Source organism: Eubalaena glacialis, chromosome 8 (assembly GCF_028564815.1).
Source record: "Eubalaena glacialis isolate mEubGla1 chromosome 8, mEubGla1.1.hap2.+ XY, whole genome shotgun sequence".
NCBI classification, from domain to species: domain Eukaryota; kingdom Metazoa; phylum Chordata; class Mammalia; order Artiodactyla; family Balaenidae; genus Eubalaena; species Eubalaena glacialis.
In genome coordinates this window covers 125,812,800-125,836,035 of record NC_083723.1, presented here as the reverse complement: position 1 = coordinate 125,836,035, position 23,236 = coordinate 125,812,800, and the positions used below count along the sequence as shown (strand labels likewise).

The window sequence follows — 23,236 nt, the reverse complement described above, 5'->3', positions numbered from 1 at the left end:
GTGTAATTAATCTACAAATGGAGAAACTGAGGCTCAGACAGGTAACGTACATCCCTGAATCCACCCAGTTCGTGAGCCTCGTCTTTTTGAGTCTCAGCATCCCCCACGTGGCCTCTGAACACTCCTGGGTCGAGATCCTCAATGTCCCAGCTTTAGACTTCCAGAACCGACGTGCTGACTGCTGGGCTTCCTGGCAATAACCACCCTCAGCCGCCCTCTCCCTGCCTTTTCCTTCCTTTATCTTTTCTCCCGTCCTGCGTCTTGACAAAGACTTGTTTCAGGCAAGAGACTAATTTTTCTTTTTGCCAGGTAGAAGCCACCAGGGAAGGCTGCATTTAGAGGCAGACAAGACATTTTTTCCATTAAATAAAGCTGTTTGAATTCATCTTTGGGAAAGGCGTTTCTTTCTAACTAGGTAGAAACACCGTTTTTCTGTAGCTCCCACACAGGATCAGAAAGGGAAGAAATCCACTTGTCGCCTACTTGAATTCACAGGCAGAGAATGAGGCCAAGAGAGATATTTTCAAGGGCTTGTGAGATAAACTCTCCGGGCAACCCCATTACCTGCCCAGAGCTGAGCAAGCGAGCACATGCATACACCCTCCTCAGTGCAGACCCACGATCCAGATGCCACCACAGTAGCCCGGTCTGGGATTCTTTAGAGGCAACTGCATGAGAAATGAGAAACAGCGCTCCTACTCCAGAATACAGTAAGCCCCTAGAGGATACCAGATAAAATTCTAGGGAGTCTACAAAGCTTCCGAAACCATCTAGAAAATTGTGTGTATGCGTGTACTCATAAAGTATCTGTGGACAGTGCCTTGGCATTCATGCAGCTGCAACCCAGGAAAGGCTCTGAGGCAGCAGACCAATGCTTGGATCAGGCAGAAGCTCCCCTCCTCCACTGCTAAGACAAATACAAAACAAAATCTTTGAAACACAGACATATAATCTTCTACAAGCTGAAGGAAACATTCAGGAAAGAATCAGGATTGTCTGATATACAAATTTTCTCAAATATCTCAGAGGGAAAGTAGGAACACCGGATGTTGGCAGAAGTAATTATTTGTGCAGTTTGTCTGTTGTCAGGTAATCTTTTCAAAAGCAATTTGATGATCTCCCTGGCTAATAGTTGCTCTGGGTTAATTAATAGGTTAATTGATATTTTTCATTCTCTATCAGATGAAAGCTTCTGTCCTATAAAAAGCTGGATTTGGTTTCCTAAAATGAATTGTATGCTTGTCTTCGAAGCACAAAACCAGAAAATGGGCTCTTTTAAAGTGTCTGAAGAGAGAAAGCCTCATTTCTCATTAGCTATCGATCTGTACTCACATGCTGTTCTGGGTGAACACCAACGTTGTATGTAAGAATCTGAGATGGTAACAACAGCTAATGATCATTTTGAGCTTCACCATGGGACTTTCAACACCCTCGGGCACCCTATGAATCTTAGGGTGACCCTACACATGGCTATGCTCTAGGATCTGAGTAACCCAGTTTTATCATTAATGTGCTTAAATAACGGAGGCACATATCAAGACATGCCTCCTTGGGAATTCCTTGGCCATCCACTGGTTAGGATTCTGTGCTTCCACTGCAGGGGGCATGGGTTCGATCCCTGGTTGGGGAACTAAAAAAAAAAAAAAAAAAAATGCCCCCCTTTTTCCACTGAGATGAAATTTAGATACAACAAAATGCACAGATCTTAAGTATACATTTCATTGAGTTTTGACAAATGTATATACTTATTTGGGTATATACAGTCAAATGTATATAAGCAAATCAAGATTTAGGACATTTTCAGCATCCCCCAAATTTCCTTTGTTTCCCCTTCCAAGTCAATTCCACCCTGACTTTCCTATAAGCAACCACTGTTTTGATTTCTTTCACTGTTCTTGAACTTCTTATATACCAACTTATGAGCATGTACCTTTTCGTCTGGCTTCATCCATGCCAGACATGAGCTTCATGTCTGAGATTCACCCTCAGTGCAGTATGCATTGAACATTGCTTACCAATAGTAGTTCATTGGATGAATATAGCACAATTTATTTTTCCATTATCTTCTTGAAGGATATTTGGGCTCTTTCCAGTTTTGGGGTACTATGAATAAGACTGTTATAAACACTCCTGTACAAGTCTTTTCAAGGACTTGGGTTTTCACTGCTGTTGGGTATATACCTAGGAGTGCAATAGATTTCAGTTGGGAGCTATGTACTTAGCTTTAGAAGAAACTTTCAGACTGTTCTCCAAAGTAGTCATACCTACTGTATACTTCCACCAACAATGTATGGGAGTTTGTGTCATTTCACATTCCTGCTAACATTTGTCATTGTCAATCTTTTTGATTATAGCAATTCCAGTGGGTTGAGAAATGGTATCTCAACATGGTTTCAACTGCCACTTCTTAATGACTGATGACATGGAGCACCATTCCATGTGCTTCTTAACCATTTGTATATCTTCTTTTATAAAGTGCCTATTCAAATCTCTCGTCCATTTTTTTTTTTTAATTTTTATTTATTTATTTATTTATTTTTGGCTGTGTTGGGTCTTCGTTTCTGTGCGAGGGCTTCCTCTAGTTGCGGCAAGTGGGGGCCACTCTTCATCGCGGTGCGCGGTCCTCTCACTATCGCGGCCTCTCTTGCTGCGGAGCACAGGCTCCGGACGCGCAGGCCCAGCAATTGCGGCTCACAGGCCCAGCCGCTCCGCGGCATGCGGGATCTTCCCAGGCCAGGGCTCCTACCTATGAAGTCTTTACTAACTCCAAAGTTAGGGTATTTCCCATGATTCTATATGCATCATCATGTTAGCTTTTATGGCTAGGCATATGATCCACCTAAAACTGATTATTGTTTATGATGAGAGGTACAGGTTAAAGTTCATCTTTCCCCATAATTTTATCCAGGCCTTTCCACCTTATCAAAAATTAATTGGTTGCATATGTGTGTGTCTAATTCAGGAGCCTCCACAGATAAGTTCCATTGATTATTTGTCTTTCCTTATGCTAATACCACACTCTATTGCTGTAACTTTATACTAATCTTGAAAACAGGTAATAGGAATTCTTAAAATATGTACTTCTTTTTCAAATTTTTTTTAGCTAGTCTAGGTTCTTAGAATTCATATGCTTGTCAATTTCTACTATCTGTTTCAAATTTTCATTGAGCTTGTATTAAACTCATAAATCAATCTGGGTTAACTGACATTTTAACATTATTGATTCTCCTCATTTATGTAAGTTGTCATATTACTTGTCAGTTTTCTACTTTATTATTTTTTTCTGTATTTTTCCATATTTCTACTTACTTGAGGTTCATTTGGGATTTACTATTTGTTTCTCTATTCCTTCTTTTCTACTTTCTTTAGAGTTGATCAAATGTTTTTAGTATTCCATTTTTAATGCCCTTATTGGCTTTTTAGGTATACCACTTTGTATTATTTTTTTGTTTGCTCCTTTAGGGATTACAATGTGCATCCTTATTTTCCCAGTCTACATAAAGTCAGTATTACACCAATTCACATAAAAGAAAATTTTAACAATCTACCTCCATTTAATTCCATACCCTTTATGCTATAATGGTCATACATTTCATAGTCAGTCTTTCAAGGAAATCAAGAGATAAAACACATAAAGTATTTTAGATTTACTCACATATTTACTATTTCTGGTGTTCTTCATTTCATCCTGCAAATACAATTTTCTGGTCTCATTTTCCTTGAACCTGAAAACTTCCTGTAACATACCATGTAGTGTAGGTATGTTGGCTCTTAATTCTCTCAGTTTTCACTTATCTGAAAACCTCTCTATTTTATGCTCGTTGTAGAGGATATTTTTGCTTCATATAGAATTCAAGGTTAAGAAAATTTTTTGTTTGTTTATTTGTTTTTTTCCTTTCAACATTCTAAAATGTTATTTTATCCTCTTCTGGAAAGAAATCAACTGTTAATTGGATCATTATTTCCCTATATATAATGTGCTTTTCCCTCTAGATGCTTTGAAGATTTCTATATTAGATGTTCAGTAATTTGGTCATCATAGATATAGGAGTGATTCTCCTAGTTTTTATCCCACTTGGGATTTCTTGAACCTCTTAAGTCATTATTTTCATTTTTTTCACCAAATATTGGCAAGTTTAAGTCATTATTTTAAAAACTTTTTTTCTCTTTTATGTCTTTTTGAGACTCAAATTACATGTATTTTCGACCACTTGGATGTTGTCCTGATGGTCACTGAGACACATTTCATTATATTTTCCCATGTCTGTATCTGTTCTTCAAGTCAGATATTGCTGTTGAACTGAGTTCAAATTGACTAGCTTTTCTTCTGTTCTTCTCAATGTGCTATTCAGTCCGCCCACTGAATTTTTATCACACATATTATATTTTCAGTTCTACAAATGTTTTTATACTTTTAATCTCTCTGTTGCAACTGTCCTTTTGTTCACTCATTAGGACAATGTTTTCCTCTAATTTTTCGAATATATTTATAATACCTTTTTTTAAAGTCCTTGTTTGAAAAAATCCAACATCAAGGTCATCTCAGAATTTGTTTTTATTGACTGCTATTTTCCTTGATCATGGGTCACCTATTTGTATTTCTTTACAACCCTAGTAACTGTTTAAAATTTTTTACACTGGACACTACAGATGAAATATCTCAGGAATTCTAAGAATGTCTATCTGTGTATAACTGAGTCACTTTGCTGTATAGCAGAGACTGGCACAACATTGTAAATCAACTATACTTCAATTAAAAAGATTGAACTATCTCAGGAATTCTAAATAGTGTCTTCTTAAAGTATAAGTGTGTTGCGTTTTTTTCTGGCAGCAGGAAAATTACCAATGGATTATTTTGTTCATATCAGGTTTAATATTTTCTTTGTTAGACATGAACCTAGTTCATGATAAGACCCTTATGGTAAGGTGTGACTTTTACTTTTAAGGCATAGACTTTCTGAGGTTTCAGCTGAAGCCTGGGATGCTCAGTGAGGGCTCCTAATTCTGGCTGGGCTGGAGGTCCAATGTCCCCAGCAGTGCATGATCTCTTATACCTTCACTCACATTCCCTGCAGCAGGTAATCACTGCCAGGTCCTGTGCATAGCCATCCCAGCTTTCAACCAAGAGACTGTGGTCAGTCCTCACCAAGACTTCTGGCAACCCCTCTGCCTAGCTTCCTCTTCTCTTGTACCCTGCTCCACAAATCCCAGCTGCTTCTCAGGCAAGAATTCCAATCTCCTTCTTCTCAGGTCAGTGAGGCCATAGTTCTACTGGAGGTTCACCTTCCTGCCCCTCTGCTGGAAAGTGCTCCAGGTAGGGCACTAGGGCAGCCATGAGTCTCACCCCCTGTGCTTCCTTTCTCTCAAGGGTTGTGGCTCTGCACTGCTTGTGTTCAATTCCTTAGAACAATCGCCTTACACATTTTACCATTTTGATAGCTGATGCCAGGAGGGACTGTTTGCTGCCAGTTACTCTATCATCGCTAGAAGTAAAGTTCACTGGTTGCTTTTATGCAATAGCCCAAGTGAACATGCAAAGGCACACATGCTTCTCAAAGCTAGTGTCATCAGAGCTTAAAAACTACAAAGTCAGTAGTCAACTTTGTCTCTGCTTCACACTCTTAGTTATTTATGGAGCACTGCGGATGTACGTAGAACTTCACAAAGCCTGAGTGAGATCAAGATGCCTGCTGCAGGGTGCTTACCTGTCGATGTCATGCTAGTCAGAAAGAGCAGGTGAAAGGGCTAGATACTGTTTGAAAGGTTTCAGTCTGGGGAGATGCAGAAATGACAGACCCCTTTGTTGATTCAGAGAACTCAAAGACGGAAATGGTAGCAGATTCTAAGGGATGAAACACAAATACTGAAAAGTCAAGACTGACTTCTGGGCCTCTGAATAGCTGTTTTCTTTGTTCAAGTGATTGCCTTCCCCTTTCCAAGGTAAAAAAAAACTAAGGAATCAAGCATAAAGAATTTAATGAATATCTATCAGAAACTCAGTTCTCTGTAAATTCTGGAAGATAAATAGCGTGGAATGTGTGTGGGAGGAGCCAGGGGAGGGTCCACTGTTATGTTACAGATAAATGGGACAGATGGCTCCTATCTTAGGTTTTCAGATAGACTTTTCAGTCAATGGATTTTTTTTTTTTTAACTTTTGGCTGCGTTGGGTCTTCGTTGCTGTGCACGGGCTTTTCTCTAGTTGTGGTGAGCAGGGGCTACTCTTTGTTGTGGTGCGCGGGCGATGGCTTCTCTTGTTGTGGAGCAAGGGCTCTAGGCACGCAGGCTTCAGTAGATGTGGCATGCGGGCTCAGTAGTTGTGGCTCGCGGGCTCTAGAGCGCAGGCTCAGTAGTTGTGGCATATGGGCTTAGTTGCTCCGCGGCATGTGGGATCTTCCCGGACCAGGGCTCGAACCCGTGTCCCCTGCATTGGCAGGCGGATTCTTAACCACTGCACCACCAGGGAAGCCCTGGATTTTTTTTTTTAAACTTAAAACCTAACATTAGAGGTAGGTTAAACATAATGCTTCCTTTTGGGGAAAATTAAGTAGAATATAGGATAATCAAGTGCCAATAGTGTGATATTGAGTCAAAAGCATTATAATAGAATCTTGAGGAGGAATGAAGTAATGGATAAAAGGATGATTGAGGAAGGGTTTTTGGAGTAGATGGGAGTGTGGGATATTTTAAAATATCAATGCTTTGGATAAAATAGGGAAAGGCAGGAAGGCACGCCTATTAATTACATTTAAAGGAAACATCATTTTGAATATGTTTGTTTTCTCCAATGGACAACCTGTATATATACAAGTTCATTGAATTACCTGCTACTTTGTAACACGTTTTCTTTGTACCACACCAATGGTGCAAAACAGTTTGTGCTTAACTCATAAAAAAGGAAATTTTAACCCATATCTTTAAGAGTGAAACACCTGAGTATCCTACCAATAAATAAAGAAATGACCTGAGAATGAGCTGGTCTGTTGTTCTGAGGTTGAGTTCACTAAAGTCACAGCCTTTTACCCAAAGGTGTATTGGTCCAAGCCCAGGACAATGTGGAAATACCAAATATATGACATCATTTCTAGATGGAAACATTGCCCATTTCAAATTAATTGGATGGTTGAAACTCACTGTCATCATGCATAAAATCCACTGACACCAATTAAACAACTGTCACTGTTGATTTGCTAATAAGAAAATATTGGAATAATCATTATACAAATTAGCAGCACTTGATGAAATAGAGTTAGTCCCTAAAGAAATCAGGTGGAAAATTGAACATGAATATCAGGTCAGATGCTTTACCCGTGCAGCTATAGCCTGAATCTTGGAACAAAGAGGAAATATTCATACGAAAGTATATCAACCAGTAAACATTGGGGAACACAGGATCTGAACACCTCTAACTTATGGTATGATGTTTTATGATTTTACAGGAGACAGAAGTTTCTAATATTCTAGGGAGTATTTCATTCTATGCCATCTTGCCTTGGGGTAGGCGTAAGATGGAAGTTGGTCATTTTCTATTCCTGTTCTCAATATAGAAAGAAAGCTCATCAAAAGACAAATGCCTGTGGATTGTATTCAGATGAAATCAGCCCGCACCGTTAACAGGCCTGCCCAGTTAAAGAAAGTGTAGGTCATCTCATCCTCACTGCTCGATGCATGGAATAAATGTCTTCTAAAAAGTGGCATTCAGCGGTAACAGTGAGAATCTACATAGGGGATATCTTAAAATATTACTAGAATTACATCACTGGACATAAACTCTGCTAAATATAGAGATGAAAATATCACAGTTGATGCTTTTTCTTTTAAAACCTATGAGATGAATGAACACTAAATGGAGTTCTGGAATATTTTTCACCGTAGCAAAATGCATATATAAAGAGGAAATTGAGAGCTTGACACTATAAAAGTAGGTATGGGGGGGTGGTTTTGTCGTTTCCCTTGAAAATACAGAGCCTCAGTTCCACTTGGGAAATCAGATACCAACTGTATTCTCTAGGGGAAGAGAATTGGTCTTTGGGATCAGAGCTCAAGCTCAATCCTGTGAGAGGATGAGTTTGAGGATCCTTCTCACCAATAGGTAGAGTAATGGGTTCCAATGATCCCTCCCCACACCTCTCCCCCCCACCCCAAAAAAAAGAAAAACCTCAATTGAAACATTCGTCCAAAGCTCGTCAGCAAAGACCTGGCTAGACTTCCTGCACTTATGCCTTTCACCAGCCCAATCATCCAGAGAAACGCACAGCTTATCTTCTCTTTTAAATGTAACCAGAGTAGCTATCAATAATGACAGTAAAGGTAATAATTTTGTGTTGCTCAAATCAAAGAGATACATGAATTGGAGTGAGGTAATCTGCTGTTAACTACAACATGGCATTGGAGAAATCCTTTAATATCTCTGGGCCTCAGGTTTTTAACTTGAAAGATGGGGATAATGATATTTGCCCTGTGCACGTCAAAGGAGTTTTGTAAAAATCAAGGGAGAGAGAGAAAAAACGCAAACGTGTGAAATGAAATACTGAAGATACTGAGAGCATAATAATACAAGAGTTACACCTACACATATAGGTGTAACTATACATAGAGCACGGGGTCGCACAGTAGGGGCTCTGCAGCCAGTGTGCCGGGGTTCAAACCCCAGCTCTGCCCCTCAGTAGCCACGGGGCAGCGGGCACCTTGCTTCACGTTGGTTTGTTCTTCTAAGTTATAAGCATGGTACTTCCTTTTGAGACTGTCGTAAGGCTTAAATCAGATACCCTAACCTGACTCAAAGGTAGGGCTTAATAAATATCAACCAGCCTTGCTATGGTCAACTCATATTTTCCTCTGTTTAATGCAAAAACAGAAAATTTTTACACCGCCTTTGAATCGTTAAGCTTTCAGAGTAAATCGTACCCTCTGATACATGTCAATAGTATTTCAGAACTCAGGATTCAGACCTCAGGAAAAGTACACATCTTCCTATTGGATAAGAAATGATGTTCCTGGGCTCGGCCATCAAACACAACCTGAAGGCGATAACAGAGCAAATGAAAACATTATTTATAATCCTAAATATCAAACTGTTCCCCGAAGTGACAAGATCAATTCTGCAACTCAGAGCTTTCCCCTCCCTGACAGATGGTGCTATTAAAAATAGCAACTCACACATCTCTTTGGTGAAGAAAAGCCTGCCTTAGGCAGCGATAGTGACCTCATGAAGTCTTCTTTCCCACTTAGCGGGGAAAGGCCATCAGGAGGGTCCCTGGGATTCTCAGACAGGAGCTTCTAAAGGGCGGTGGCCACTCAGTGTTTACCACCCTCTAGAGGACCCCTCAGACAAGTCCCTTCTCTCTGCTTTAACAGCTGCGTCTCTGACCAGGGCCCCTGCCCTTCACTGAGCCCATGAGCTCCTAGGGCCGTCCTGAACCTGGACATGACATTTGCTACAAAGCACTATCCCGGTGCCTACTGAGGTCCTCGGCCCAGACCCAGTGCTTTATTTCTCTCGAGATTCCCTCCCGGGAGCTCAGAGCCCTGAGGCGTCTGCTGGGCCAGGACCACACTGACCCCTGTTGTACAGAGAGAGGCTTGTCCAGAGCCACTCAGCCGCAAGGAGAAGAGAGAACACAGCAAAGAAGAATGAAGATGGGGGTTTCAGGAGAACTGATTCCCTGGAGCAGAAGAGGCTGAGCCCAGGCACAGCAGTAAATTGGGTTCCAGGTGAGGTCAGGTGACCGGGCACCTGGCTGCAGATCTGCCGTCACTAACACGGCCGTTTCCCAAGCCCAGGGGAGTCCGGATGGATGGCCCGCAGCATAATACAAATCTGACACTGAGGAGACAGACACAAAGGTGGAGGGCACATCTCCACTCCCCACACTTGGGATTTAATTTCAAGGGCTTTTTCTATCAAGAGTTGAACTGGCCACTAAAAGCTGTCAACGGTGTTACCTTGAGGCGGTTTGGTTAATTTCTCCCTTCACCCTACTTTCTGATGAACACGTTTGTGGTACTCCGGGTAAACTAGGGTACGGAGGAAGCAGTCAAGATGCCCTGGAGGGCTCCCAGGCGTGGACTCTGAAATCCGACTGTGTGAAGGGCAGGTGACAACAGCTGCAGGAGGAAATGCTGCCTCCAAACCAGACCCCTCCTGACCCCTGGCTGCCATCTGAAATTCCGCCACCAGCATCAGCTGTAAGCTTTGTGCCCAGGAGCACAGTCCTGTCACCTCTCCCTCCCAGTTGTGATATTTTAAGTCATCACCAGTCATTGAACCTCACTGGGAATGAATCTGGGGGTCTATAGGCACAGGTTGGAAGGAGAGGAAAGTGGAGGAGACCAGCCAGGTGTCAGGAGTGCTGAGGGATGCAGAGGAGACCCCATACGGGGATGGGGGGGTGAGGAGGTCTCCAGGGAAGAATGTGGTCCTGTGCTGGCCTCCAGCTTGCTGGCCTGAGGTCTTTCCATCTTCTCTGCCATAGGGCCTTTGTATAAGTACAAGAACGTGACAACAGAAGAGACAGCAAAGCATTAGAGATGCCAGTCTCTAATAACACCAATAACGTCCACCAGTGCAGACGTCAGGGAGACGCACACGGCCACACGTCTCTTTCCTCCTGGGGAGATGCTGAGGCTCTCCTGAATCCACGTGAAGATAGCTCAGCCGAACATGCAGACTAGCCACGAACCACCTCCCCATTCAGAGTAAAGGCTTCTAAGAAAAAAGGCTGTATCTCCCCCCAGACTCTTCTGATCTTTTTAAAGAAGAAAGTGAATCTTTCATTGAAGACTAAAAAATTATTCTAGGAATTGAAACTACTTTGAGATTGTTGGTACAGATCTCAATTTTTGCTGCATGAAATTATAAGGGAAATTGTTTGCTTTAGCTGTATAGCTAGTTGGATTCATAAGAAGTTGAAGTATATCAGGGGTCCTGGGGGGACCCCCTGCCCCAGGGCAGGTCAGCTGGCCCGTGGGGACCTCAGACTCCTTGTCTGTAAAACAAAGAGATGGATTAGCTATTCTCCAAAGTGTTGTGTGTTTCCAAATGTCTGGTTTCTCTAGGCTTAAATGTGTCATTTTGTTTGTCTCTAGTGGGCTTCTGGAATGATCCTTTCAATAAATTGTTTATAATTTCATCCTCTAGGAAATGAAGGAGGAAAGGTGATGCTGCCTTTAATTGCCGCCTGGGAAGGCTACGTCTCCAGAGAACCGTCTCTTTTCATGTGTGAGGGCGGGGGTAGAATTGGATGGTTTGTCCATTTAAGTGATAACATTTAAGCCTCTCAAGAGCACGCCCAGAGGTGGGCTCAGGACCCAGAAGAGAGGCTCAGGGTGAAATATCCTGAGAGACAGTCTGGCTGCTGGACCCAGAAGGAAACACTGATCCTGGCTGTTCTGGGGGTAAGTGCTCAGAAAGTTAAAAATACAGAAAGATGTTACAGGTCAACAGCTGTCAGGGGCATTTTCTGTGAAGCACCTGGCTCAGAGCTGGATTTTTTTTCACATGATGGTGGAGTTTCACCATCCCCGAGGTCTGACTCTCCTCCACATCCCAGACAGCAAATACTGTGGGATGCGATTGCCAGGAAAGCCCCACCTAACGAGTGGCTGGAGCGCCCAGGCGACCTCCGTCCCGGTACAGCCTTTGGTGGGGGGTGGTTCGTTTCCAAACCCTCACCTTTGTTCCTCCTGTTGCCTCTGGAAGCTCCTTCCTGTTGAAAGGCTACATCTCTGCATTGTCCAATCTTGGTTCACTGTTGCATCACCTAGCAGGGCACCTGGCACCCCTGCCACCTGAACTAAGCTTTGATGGAGACTAACTAGTAAAAATGCTAAAAGAATTTATCCCCTTTTCTTGCCTTTATCCTCCCAGACCAACCCCACACTCCCTTATAAATTCAGTTCAATTTTTCTGGGAGGCTTTTCAGAGTAATCCCAAGCCACCACCTTTTCTCATGTCATAGATTTAGGAATATCATAGTATTGGTTCTCTACACATGTTCTGCTTTGCATTGCTTTTTTAGTTTTTCTCAGGTACTGTATTAGTTTTTTTAGAGCTGCTGTAACAAAGTACCACAAACGGGGTGCTTTGAACAACAGAAAATTATTTTCTTAGTTCTGGAGACCAGAAGTCCCAAATCAAGGTATCAGCCAGGTTGGTTCCTTCTGAGGCTGGGAGGGAGAATTGGTCCCAGGCCTCCCTCCCAGCTTCTGGTGGGTTTCTGGCCATCTTGGGAGTATCCTTGGCTTGTCAACACATCACCCTGATTTCTGCCTTCATCTTCACACAACGATGCTCTCCCTACATGTGTGGGTGCTCAAATTTCTTCCCCTTTTTATATGGTTGGGAACTAAAATATTGCCTGCCATCTCAGTAAGCAAAGGATGTTGCAGTTATCAAACCATCACATTATAGCTACCAGGACGGTGAGCCCTGAGGGAACTCAGGATGGAGACAAACAGGCTGCCCACTGCCAAGCCCATCAAGCCCTCAGCTGCTGCAGCCCCCCCAAACAGTACACCCTGAGGACACTCAGGATGAGAAAACACAGGATACTGGCCCCAGATAGCTGAGGTGCATATCAAAGGAATGACTTCAGCGAGCCCAGACTCTTGCATCTTCCCATACACAGAAAAGCAATAAATTCCTTAACTTGAGATGTCTGGTTTTCTTTTATTAACAGTAATCTTTTGATGTTCCGACTACCTGGTCTTTTTTTGCCAAAACTCCTCTATGTCCTGACTTCTCCCTTGCCCCTTCAGAACAGTTTTCTCAGCGTTATCTGAGATGCTGTGTCCCGGATTTGAAGTCCTCAGAAAGTCTGCCAAATAAAACATAACTCTCAACTTTTTAGGTTGTGCATTTTTTTCAGTCGACAAGGTATATAAGTCACATGGGATTAGGGGCCCAATCTACTCCAGTGTGACTTCATCTTAACTAATTACATCTGCAATGACCCTCGTTCCAAATAAGACCACACTCTGAGGTGCTGGAGGTTAGGACTTCAACCTATGAATTTTTGGTGGACTCTATTCAACCCTGACAATCATGCTAAACATTTCATTAACATAGAAGCTCCTTAGCCACAGGTGCTGTGTTATCTAAATATTTTGTATCACTGCAGTGATGAATAAATTATCATTGAATCAACAAACAAATTAATGCTTGCAGAACCCTCCTCTCCCCAACTGCCTATAATTCACAACTACATCCCGTCCGCCAGCAAAAGGGTTTCCCTCTCTAGCCCAGCTTTTCTCAAGAAAATAATTCTTGAATTCAAACTCTCAGAGATGACTCCAGTTCACAACAGATAGGACCTACTCTCTACACAGATTGCCTCCCTGTATTCCACAGTTTTATTCTTGGGCTTCTACGTGAAACCCTTAAAACCGTGTTTCTTTCTTCGGAACACATAAACCGGCAATTACTTATTTTTGACACCCGCAGGAAACTTAGTGATCTGTAACATAAATAATGGGATGAGTCTGAGAGCATCCTTGCAGATTTTAGTACTTCGTGGGTTCTTGCTTCTCAAACGCTTATGCCATCTATTTCCATCCGCATTCCTCCTGCGTTGTATGTAATTCATCTCAGCTGTTCTCTGCTGACTTCTGGCAGAAGCCTGCCTGTCCTACGCTTGGTAGCATCGAGATACAAATACAGATATAGCTGGAGAAACAGATATAAATACCTTGATCTGAGCTGGGCAGGGACACCCTGTGAAGACTGTTACGTGACTGGACACAAGGATTTTTACTAAATGTCAAAGAATCAGAGCAGGAATAATTATTGAGTCCCCCTTAACACTGGTCCATCCTGGACATAACGTTCTAGTTCTGATGATGCCCGTCTTCTTCCCAGGGATTGGGAACCTGACCTTAAACCCCTGCTCCATGTCTGGATTTTGCTATCAGTGGATAATCACTCCACACCAGGACACGACCTACCTGAACGCCCAGGTGTGTCAGCCTTAGATTCTGTTTCTGGGCTCTGTCATTTGCTACCAGTTACCCTTGATGGCTGGTTCTCTGCCTGCACCTGACTGGATATCAGCTGACCCACTGAAGAGCACGCTTCTTAGAGAGTTTATTTCAGTACCTGACCCTCCCCGTGCCCACCCCATCATCCTGTCCTACCTGTCAGGTCCCTTCCAGCTCCTAATTTTTTTCCACTTATCCTGAAGTAAGTGTTTGCCCCTGCGATGCTGCATCATGAAAGACCACATTGTTTAGGTAATTCTTATCACGTAGCAAACCTGTAGCTTCATCTACCTCTGTAAGAAAAATGGAAATTATGATGCTGGGCACTGCCATGTTCCTTCCTGGTGGGAGGTATGGGAGGATGGTTATCTTCAAGGATGTCTGCTGACCTCAAAGGCCATGAATATGCTCCAATATTCAAAACTCATAAATAAGCTATTGACAACCTTTCGGGGGTAGACATATGGGCAGCTCTCAGTGAGGGTGATTTCTGGTACCTTTTAGGATGTGATGAGTCACGGATACATTATCTCGCATCAGTGATTGGAAAATGATCTAGAAGAAAGGGGACCAGGTGGTTTTGTAAAGGTAAAGAAGAGAGAAGCAGAGAGACACAGAAGGGACACGGGGTAGGAGTGAGATGGGGAGGGACCAGGCAGTCACCCTGGAGGAGGGGAGCAGAGGCTCGTCATATAGGGGCAGGAGTCAAGGAGGCCACCAGATTCAGAAGGGCCACCGGCGCCTTCATCTTGGAAAGTCATTTATCACACGTCAGCGTCTGTCCTTGCCCTGCCCCACACTCTGCTGCAAGGATGCGCAGACTCACTGAGTCCATCCATTTCCTTGTCCCTCCCCGAGCTGATCTCAGACAGCCCACCTCCTTCCTAAAGTTGGTTCCTGCTTTCTGATAGAGGCAGAAGTCACCTCTTTTAAGGTCATGAGTGGCTCATGGAGACTGTTTTGGTTCACTGCGTGGCCTGGACTTCTAGCAGCATAAGTTTAAAAGTTATAGAAACCAAGGCAAAGTAACCAACATTTGAAACATTCAGGAAAATTGTCGTAAAATCTTATTGTCTATAAATGTAAGACAAAACATGAACTTTCCATCAGGTCACTTATTAACAACAGCAAAAGAAAAGTTTTGTTCCACTTGGGATGCTGGTAGGTTGGCAAGACAGCCCAGCATGTTGCTGAGGTGGCCGGAGATGACCAAGCAAATCCGAATAATCCAGAAAGATCGGGAAGCACTCTCTCCTTCCCGTCTCCCACTGAACAATGTAGACCCGCTATGGAGAAAACCCCAAATGAAAACCTCTGTCCCAGGAGGGCTAGTAGATGTAACTTGGTAGTGTAAGGAAAAAGGAATTTGCCTTTACATGCAAACCCCTAAATGTATCGTACTTTTTGTTAATGGAACTGATTAATAAACTCTGTCCTGCCTTTCATGCTCTTCAGAGCACCATGAACACACCGTTGGGAAACTGCCCACGATAATACAATGTTACAGTAACAGTGACCTGAGTGAAGAATTTGATGGCGTGTCTTCACAAGCACAATCTTGTTTCGAGATGTCCACAAGCCTGTGATACCACCAGGGTCGAGCCCTACTCGCTCCTGTCCCTTGTGAACCTAGGACAACATCTTGAGTGTCTTACTTAAAATTAAGGGAAATAGATCCTCTTCCAATCTCCATTTCTCTCTCTTTTCTTCAGCCTGCTGAACTGTCTATCTTCTGACACTATTTAAACTAAGGAGGCATCTCTGCCATTTAACTATCAAAACAAAATAATGACTTATTTGAAACAAAAGTTGTGTGTCTTCTACTTTTATCCCTAACTTAAATGAAGGACGCAGCATCTTTTCACATGTCTTCGTAGTGGAAATTAAATAAATAAGCACTTCAAAGTGGTTTGATGAGTCAAGGACCCCTGTGAAATGCAGAAAAAGAATTGACTATCTGCAGAAAGAGAAAAACAAAATACCGTATGCTAACACATATATATGGAATCTAAAAAAAAAAAAAAGAGGTTCTGATGAACCTAAGGGCAGGACAGGAATAAAAACACAAACGTAGAGCATGGACTTGAGGACACAGGGAGGGGGAAGGGTAAGCTGGGATGAAGTGAGAGAGTGGCATGGACATATATACACTACCAAATGTAAAATAGATAGCTAGTGGGAAGCAGCCGCATAGCACAGGGAGATCAGCTCGGTGCTTTGTGACGACCTAGAGGGGTGGGATAAGGCGGGTGGGAGGGAGACGCGAGAGGGAGGGGATATGCGGATATACGTATGCATATAGCTGATTCCCTTTGTTATGCAGCAGAAACTAACACAACACTGTAAAGCAATTATACTCCAATAAAGATGTTAAAAAAAAAATTGTCTGATTGTACACTGCCTCTTCAGTGTTGGGTTTAAACTATCAATCTTTTCAACTATCAATCTGGCATCTTTCATAGGAATAAAAGTCACTCCAACTTGTTTTTAAAATAAGACTGTCAGATTCAGTCTGAAGGATTCACTGGGAATTACTGGACCACACAAAACAATTTGAGAATTATTGATCTGAAGATCCCATTTGATTATTAATTCTATTAAGCTTGGGTTCTTGAGTTTATAATGACATCATCTTTTAAATTTGCTGTTACTAGTGGGATAGAGAAAAAGAATCCCTAATGATATTTCTGAGTGGGAGATTGTTCATTCTTATTGATTTCGCATCCACTTATTTTCCTCCTGAAATTTCTAAGCAGGTTAAATAAATCGTAGCTACAGTGAGGGAGAGAGAGCAGGAAACATGGGCTTAAAGACAGATGTCGAAAAATACTCCGCACGTCCTAGGTGTGCCCGATGGGCCACTCAAATAAATGCTGACGACAATAATGACAGTGCCTGGCACTGACCCCAATGCAGGGGAGCATGATGAACGAAAACCCCACCCACATTCAGCCTCACAGCCTGTAAACCTCTCCTAGGATGCGAGTCAAGAGAAGTCCCAGAGGATACTGAGCAACGCAGGGGAGCATGATGGAATGGAGGATGCCCCTTAGGTACATCTGGGAGGGCACTTTCAACTGTTTTTTATTGTGGGAAAGTCAGATAACCTTAGCAAAATTTCAAGTGTTCAGAACAGTATTGTTAGCTATAAGCACAGTGGCGTAGGACGGATTTCTAAAACGTACTGACCCTGCGTAAGTGAAACGTTATACCCCTTGAACAGCAACTCCTCATGTTCTCTGCCCCCAGCCCCTGGCAACCACCATTCTATTTTCGGATTCAACCAGTTTGACTATTTTAGATTCCTCCTATGAATGGACAAGCATATAAAGTGTCCTGTGATTGGCTTATTTCACTTAGCTTATATAATGTCCTCCAGGTTCATCCATTTTTGTAGCATGCATCAGAATTCCTCTCACTTTTAAGGCTGAATAATATTCCATTGTATGTATGGACCACGTTTTCTTTATCAGTTCATCCATCAAGGGACACTCAGATTGCTTCCATCTCTTGGTCACTGTGAAAAATGCTGCTATGAGCATGAGCGTGTAAGTATCTCTTTGAGATGCTGTTTTCAATTCTTTGGGATAAATGCTCAGAGAAACAGGATGGCTTCATCATATGGTAGTTCTAGTCTTCATTTTTAAAGGAAGCTCCATGTTGCTTTCCATAGCAGTGGCACCATTTTACATTCTCACCAACAGTGCCCAAGTGTTTGCTTTCTCATCTGTTATCTTATTGGTGCCCTGAAATCAGTTGAAGGGCATTGTTACCTCATCCTTCGGGTGCAAAAGGGAGATCCAGGGAGATTAAGTGACCTTCTAAAAGTCAGGGGCAGACTGTGGACAGCTGACAGCTAAACCGAAGTCTTATCATCCTTTGCCCCTAGAGATCACACACCACCATGAATAAACAAAGGAGTCCAACTGTTATTCCTCTCTACAGATTGGCACACATGACTTGATACATGATAAAACAACATTAATTATAGACTTTTGTGAGCAGAGACTACCGAGGATGCCTACGTGGGGTCAATCCCGCGACAAATTGGAAGTAGGAACCTGTATTTCCTGCCATATAGTCTGGAACTCGGCCAAGCTCCTATGCCTCATAGGGTGAAATACAGTGAGAGATGCTTAAATTTTTAACACCTGTGAAGACACTGGAAGGACCTACCAGCCAGATCTCTGTGTCTCTGCCGTAAGTTATTGGCAAGAACGAGCACAGGGTCCCCTCCCTTGCTGATATCTTTCTCCGCCTATGAACTGAGATGTGCCTTCCTTTTCTCTGCTCTTCTGTGATCGTCTGCAACCCTGATGCTCAATCCTTGAATCATCATTTTACATTGATCAACTCGTGCTCGACACAAGACAGAATTTCCCCAGTTTCAATATTTCAAATGACTTCTAATTTCACCTGCAAGACACCTGTGGCTCTTAGAATTTCTTGAAGAGTATCTTGCAACATATAATGCGATTTGGTGCAAGGTTCTCTGTCTTCTCTCTGGCCTTTCTCCAGCCCCTGATGCCATACAGCCCACGGCGCCCACTGTTCTTCCTCCCCAATTTCTCTTCCTTCCCCCTCTGGGGCCATTTCCTGAGAGTCTCAGGGGCCTCCCTGTGCAACTGGGAAATGCACTACGTAGAAGACATGGTTCCAGTTGTGTCTGTCACTCAACAGCTGTTGCCTAATCATTTCATTTGCTAATTCATGAGACATGGGTAATAACAACTGCCTTCCAAATGTAAGGGCTAATGGGACAAAAATTGTGAGGTTGCTTTAAAACATTACTTGCTAATCAAAGTTAAAGTATTACTGGCGCCACTGAGAGAGGGTGGGTGAGGTCTGCTGGGAAATGAGGGATTCCAATGGCCTGGGGAAAGAAATGTGCCTTTGAAGCCAGACAATCCTGTGTTTAAATCCTGCCTCAAGTAACAGCAGAGGGGTTAATAAATATCTTTGTTCCTTAAATATCAGTTTATTTATTCATAGATTGGGTAAAATGAAACCTTCCATACACAGATGTTACAGGTGCTGTGATTACTAATGAGATTTTACACACACACACACACACACACACACACACAGCCTGTCACACAGTAACTCATAGTAACTCTCGAACCAATAAGATTTTCCTTTCCCTCCCCAATTTTTCTTATAGTAAAGGGAAAAATATCAATCAACATTCTTTTATTTTATTGCTGGGTAGAGCAGTGACATTAAAATAGTGGAATTAAAAAATCTGGAAAGCTAAAGAAAACTTAGATAACATACAATCTAAGTACTCCATCATGAAAGAAGGTGAGGTCAAGAGAGGTAATGGGATTTGCTCAGAGTCATGTACCTATTATACATGCATATATATAATATGAACATTATCTGTATATATATATGCTATATATATTCTCTGGAAGGAAACTCTTATTTTCTTAATTTTTTGCAGACTATTTTTGGAAAGCTGCACATACGAATGCATTTTTTGAAAAACCACAAAGAGGATGAAAGGTTGGTGTCATTTCTTGTTCATGATACACTTATTCTGAAATCAAAATCTTTGTAAAATGCTAACAATTAAGGAACTGATCGGACATTGCAAAAGGCCTCTTATGCCATCAAATTGTGTGGCTGATGTTAATTTCCTCTGGCTATTAGTAGGAATCTTTTGTGTAGTTGATTAATTTTGGTAAATTCTGAAATCTAACCCTGTACATTGGGGACAGCTGTGATTTCCATTTTGAAAAAGAAAACTATTGAAGTTGTCAGAGTGAAACAAGGAATCTGGAAATGTTCATTTTCAGATTATTCATTATGTGGTTCAACATACAAGGCAAATCTAAAAAGTTAGGTCTTAATGTCATGCTTTATGGAAGATGAAGCTTTGCAGTCGATGGGAGTAGCCCAGGGACCAATTCAGAAACATTTAAAGTGTACCATTTCATCAGACTTTGGTTGTACTGTTACCTTGGGGCACAAAACTTAGCAGTCATCCTAGATGCCTCCCTTTTTCTAACTCCCAACACCTTGTCACGTGAATGTTCCATCACAGTATCTCTCAGCACTGCCTGTTTCTCTCCACCTAAACCATCACCATCAAGAGCCAAGCTGTCTGTGTCCCTGGTCAGGGTACTGAAGTGACTGCTGAGCTCTTTTATCACCTCCATGCTGACTCCCCTCCCAACTGTTCTCCACTCCCGAGAGAAAGGGTTTTTTTCCTGTTTGCAGATGTGGTATCATCCCCACCCTATTCTAATCCCCCAAGCCCTTGTCACGGGTTCCCACTGGTCGTAGGATGATGTCAAGCTCTGTAACGTGGCCCATGGAACCTGACCGGGCTGCACACATCACCCGGCCCATCCGGTCCCTCTTCTCTCTTCCCTGGCAACACTCAGCCTGATCCCACCCGCACGGGGCTTTGCTGCTTCTTTCTGCCTTGAATATTCCTCCCACCCTCTTCGCTTATCTTACTCACCCTTCAGGTCTCAGCCTTAGCTTGGATCCTCAGGGAAGTCAGGTTAAATTTGTGATCACAGGGCCTTACCAGCATCTCACCACTCTTGGGACACTGGTCTCAGTTACGATTTTGCATTTGTTTATGCAGTTACGTTTGATTCTTACCTATCTCTCTGACTCTACATCATTAATTCTAGTTCTGCTCACCACTGAACACCTGGTGCCTAGCACAGGTGGATGCTCAAGAAATATTTGTGAAATGTACAAATGGATGAATGGATGGGTAGCATGTACATCTGTTTATCGTCTACAATCAGTGCATGATGCCCTGGTGAACTGCGCTTCTGCTAGTGGAGAAGGTCTGCATACACTCTGCTTGTCCTTGGTCATCTCCTCTCGTTGACCAAGAGAAGCATCTCTTTAATGCTTAGCTTGAGGCTGGGGGTCTGTCATGGGAGGAGGGGCAGACTCTGAGTAGGCAAACACATCCAAAGCCTACAGAAACGGAAACCACGACTCTTCTCATTAGCCCTCAACTCTAGCTCCCCAATTTTCACCTTGGGTTCCACAACCTCACTGGACTGCTTCCAGCTTTCTCAAAGATTATCATTTGATGAATAATTACATAGTACACTATTTATGGAAGTGGTGTAAAGTCCTAGCTGACGGACAACAGCAACAAACAAAACCCTTTTCAAGACCTGCAAGGTTAGGGCATCGTAGCTCTCGCCAACCAAGCCGTCAAAGTTTCCCAGTTGAGCACCTGTGCCTTTAACCCCAGCCTGGAGCTGATCAACAAAGACCCAGAGGTAAGTGAGGCAGGTGATGACAAGGCAGATAAAAAAAAAGCAGGAAATGGTCTTCCTGATCTGGAAAAATTCACTGAAAGATTTCCCTCTATGGCAGGGTACACTGTTCTATTTCATTTCAGGTCTTTCAGTCCTTTTATCCCCAACTCAGCTCTGAAGAGCAGAACCACAGAGCAATGGGATGGATGTTGGCCTGGGGAGCTGGAGAAAGCACGGAGAAGGTGGAATTTGAGTTATGCTCTGGAAATGTGTACAATTTGGTTTGTGGGAAGAAGTGGAGGGTCTACAGTGATAGACCAGGAGTGGGGGCTTAGAGATGAAAATGCATAGACAGCAAACGCCCGTCTGAGAAGAGACTGAGCCATGTAGGTGCTGGGGTGGGGGTGCGAGATTCATGGAGAAGAGAATGAGGGGGTCACGTGACATGTGGCAGAGTCTCTCCCCGCAAAGATTTTCTGTCCCTGTGGCCACCGAATTAAGCATAGTAAAGATGCTTCCTTTTTTCCTAACTAATTTAAGGAAAATTAAATGACATTCTCAGTTTACCATGAATTCATATGCCTTTAAAAAAAAATAATGCCAAAGAGTTATATTTAAACTGGGGACACTATAATATGACCATTATCTCTGAAAAGGGCTTGGCCAGCTTCCAACATTGTTCATCCACCTCTATGTTTAATTCAGCAGAGGTTAATAGCAATTCTCAGATGCCTTTGCATGGCCGGCTTCCCTGGAATGAACAGAAGATCTGGAAATCTAAGAGGGTAATGACATCATTATCATAACCATTTAAATAAAATTTTCAATAGTTAAGCCACCTTTCTATGATTTACTGTTGAAAAAAAGCTAAGACACTGAGTCAGAGGCTTGAAAAGGTCAGGGAATAGGCTGTTTAACAAAAGTAATAAAAGAAGAAAGAGGATGGATGGGGGAGGAAGGAAGCCCGAGTGATGGTGTTAGGGGAACCACTACCCAAAACGGCCCTCCATGGCCAGGCACCATAGTAACCACTTGCATGAGTTACCTTAAACAGGAGGTCCTGGTGAGGAATGCGGAACTAACAAGCTACCACTAACCAGAATTCAGGAAATGTCCAAAGGAGAGAGGAGACGCCAGTCCATAGGCCCTACCAACCTCCCAGAATCCTCCTCGCTGGAATCCATCTTGGCTGAGCGATGCGCGCGCCACCAGGAAGGACCCTGAGTCAGAGTGATTGGCCAGAGACACCCCGGAAACTAACCCCATCGCCATAAAACCCGAGACTGCGAGCCACATGGCAAAGCAGTCCCCCCTGGGCTCCCTTACCCTTCTGATCTCCACCCAGGTGCCCCTTCCCAATAAAGTCTCTTGTTTTGTCAGCACGCGTGTCTCTTCGGACAATTCATTTCTGAGTGTTAGACAAGAGCCCACTCTCACGCCCTGGAAGGGGTCTGCCTTCCTGCAACAATAGCAGGGACCCCTGTGTCCACGCTGGGCAAATGGCCAACGCTCTTCACAGACCAGTTTCAACTGAGACGTGCATGCACTGTCTGCATATAAGCTAAGACCCTATTGACCTGGAGATCATGAATTCAAGAGCAACCACGCGTAAGGACCAAGCGCCCACCACCACACCCTAACAAAGAGCCCCTGGGATCTCAAGGAGCTAAGACAAGACTCATTCACGGAAGCCTTCACGCTGGACACTGTAGGAAGGGGCTTGGGCATTTCTTCAGGACTTACCAGCTCTTACTATATAAAACAAGCCTGGCAAACTGGTGCTTGGAATGTACCCCCTAGAAGACCCAGATACAAGGCCAGGTGAGCTTCGACGCAGGTACCTGACGGTCTACAGCGAGACCCATGTCGTCATAACAATTCCCAGCAGAAGCAAAGAAGGAAACAGAACTGTGATGAGTGCCCTTTACTTAAGAAAGTAGGCAAGCAAATCATAATAAATAACAGTTTCGAAAGATTCCGATAAAACAGTGGAAAGGTTAAACAAAAAAACTCTTCAATGAGT

At 43.0% G+C, this 23,236-nt stretch overlaps 1 protein-coding gene across 1 annotated transcript in view; it reads right to left on the bottom strand.

Moving 5' to 3' along the window:
- The window catches only part of DPP6 (dipeptidyl peptidase like 6), a 792,296-nt gene that overhangs the window by 614,898 nt on the left and 154,162 nt on the right, over positions 1–23,236 (bottom strand). The window lies entirely within an intron of this gene.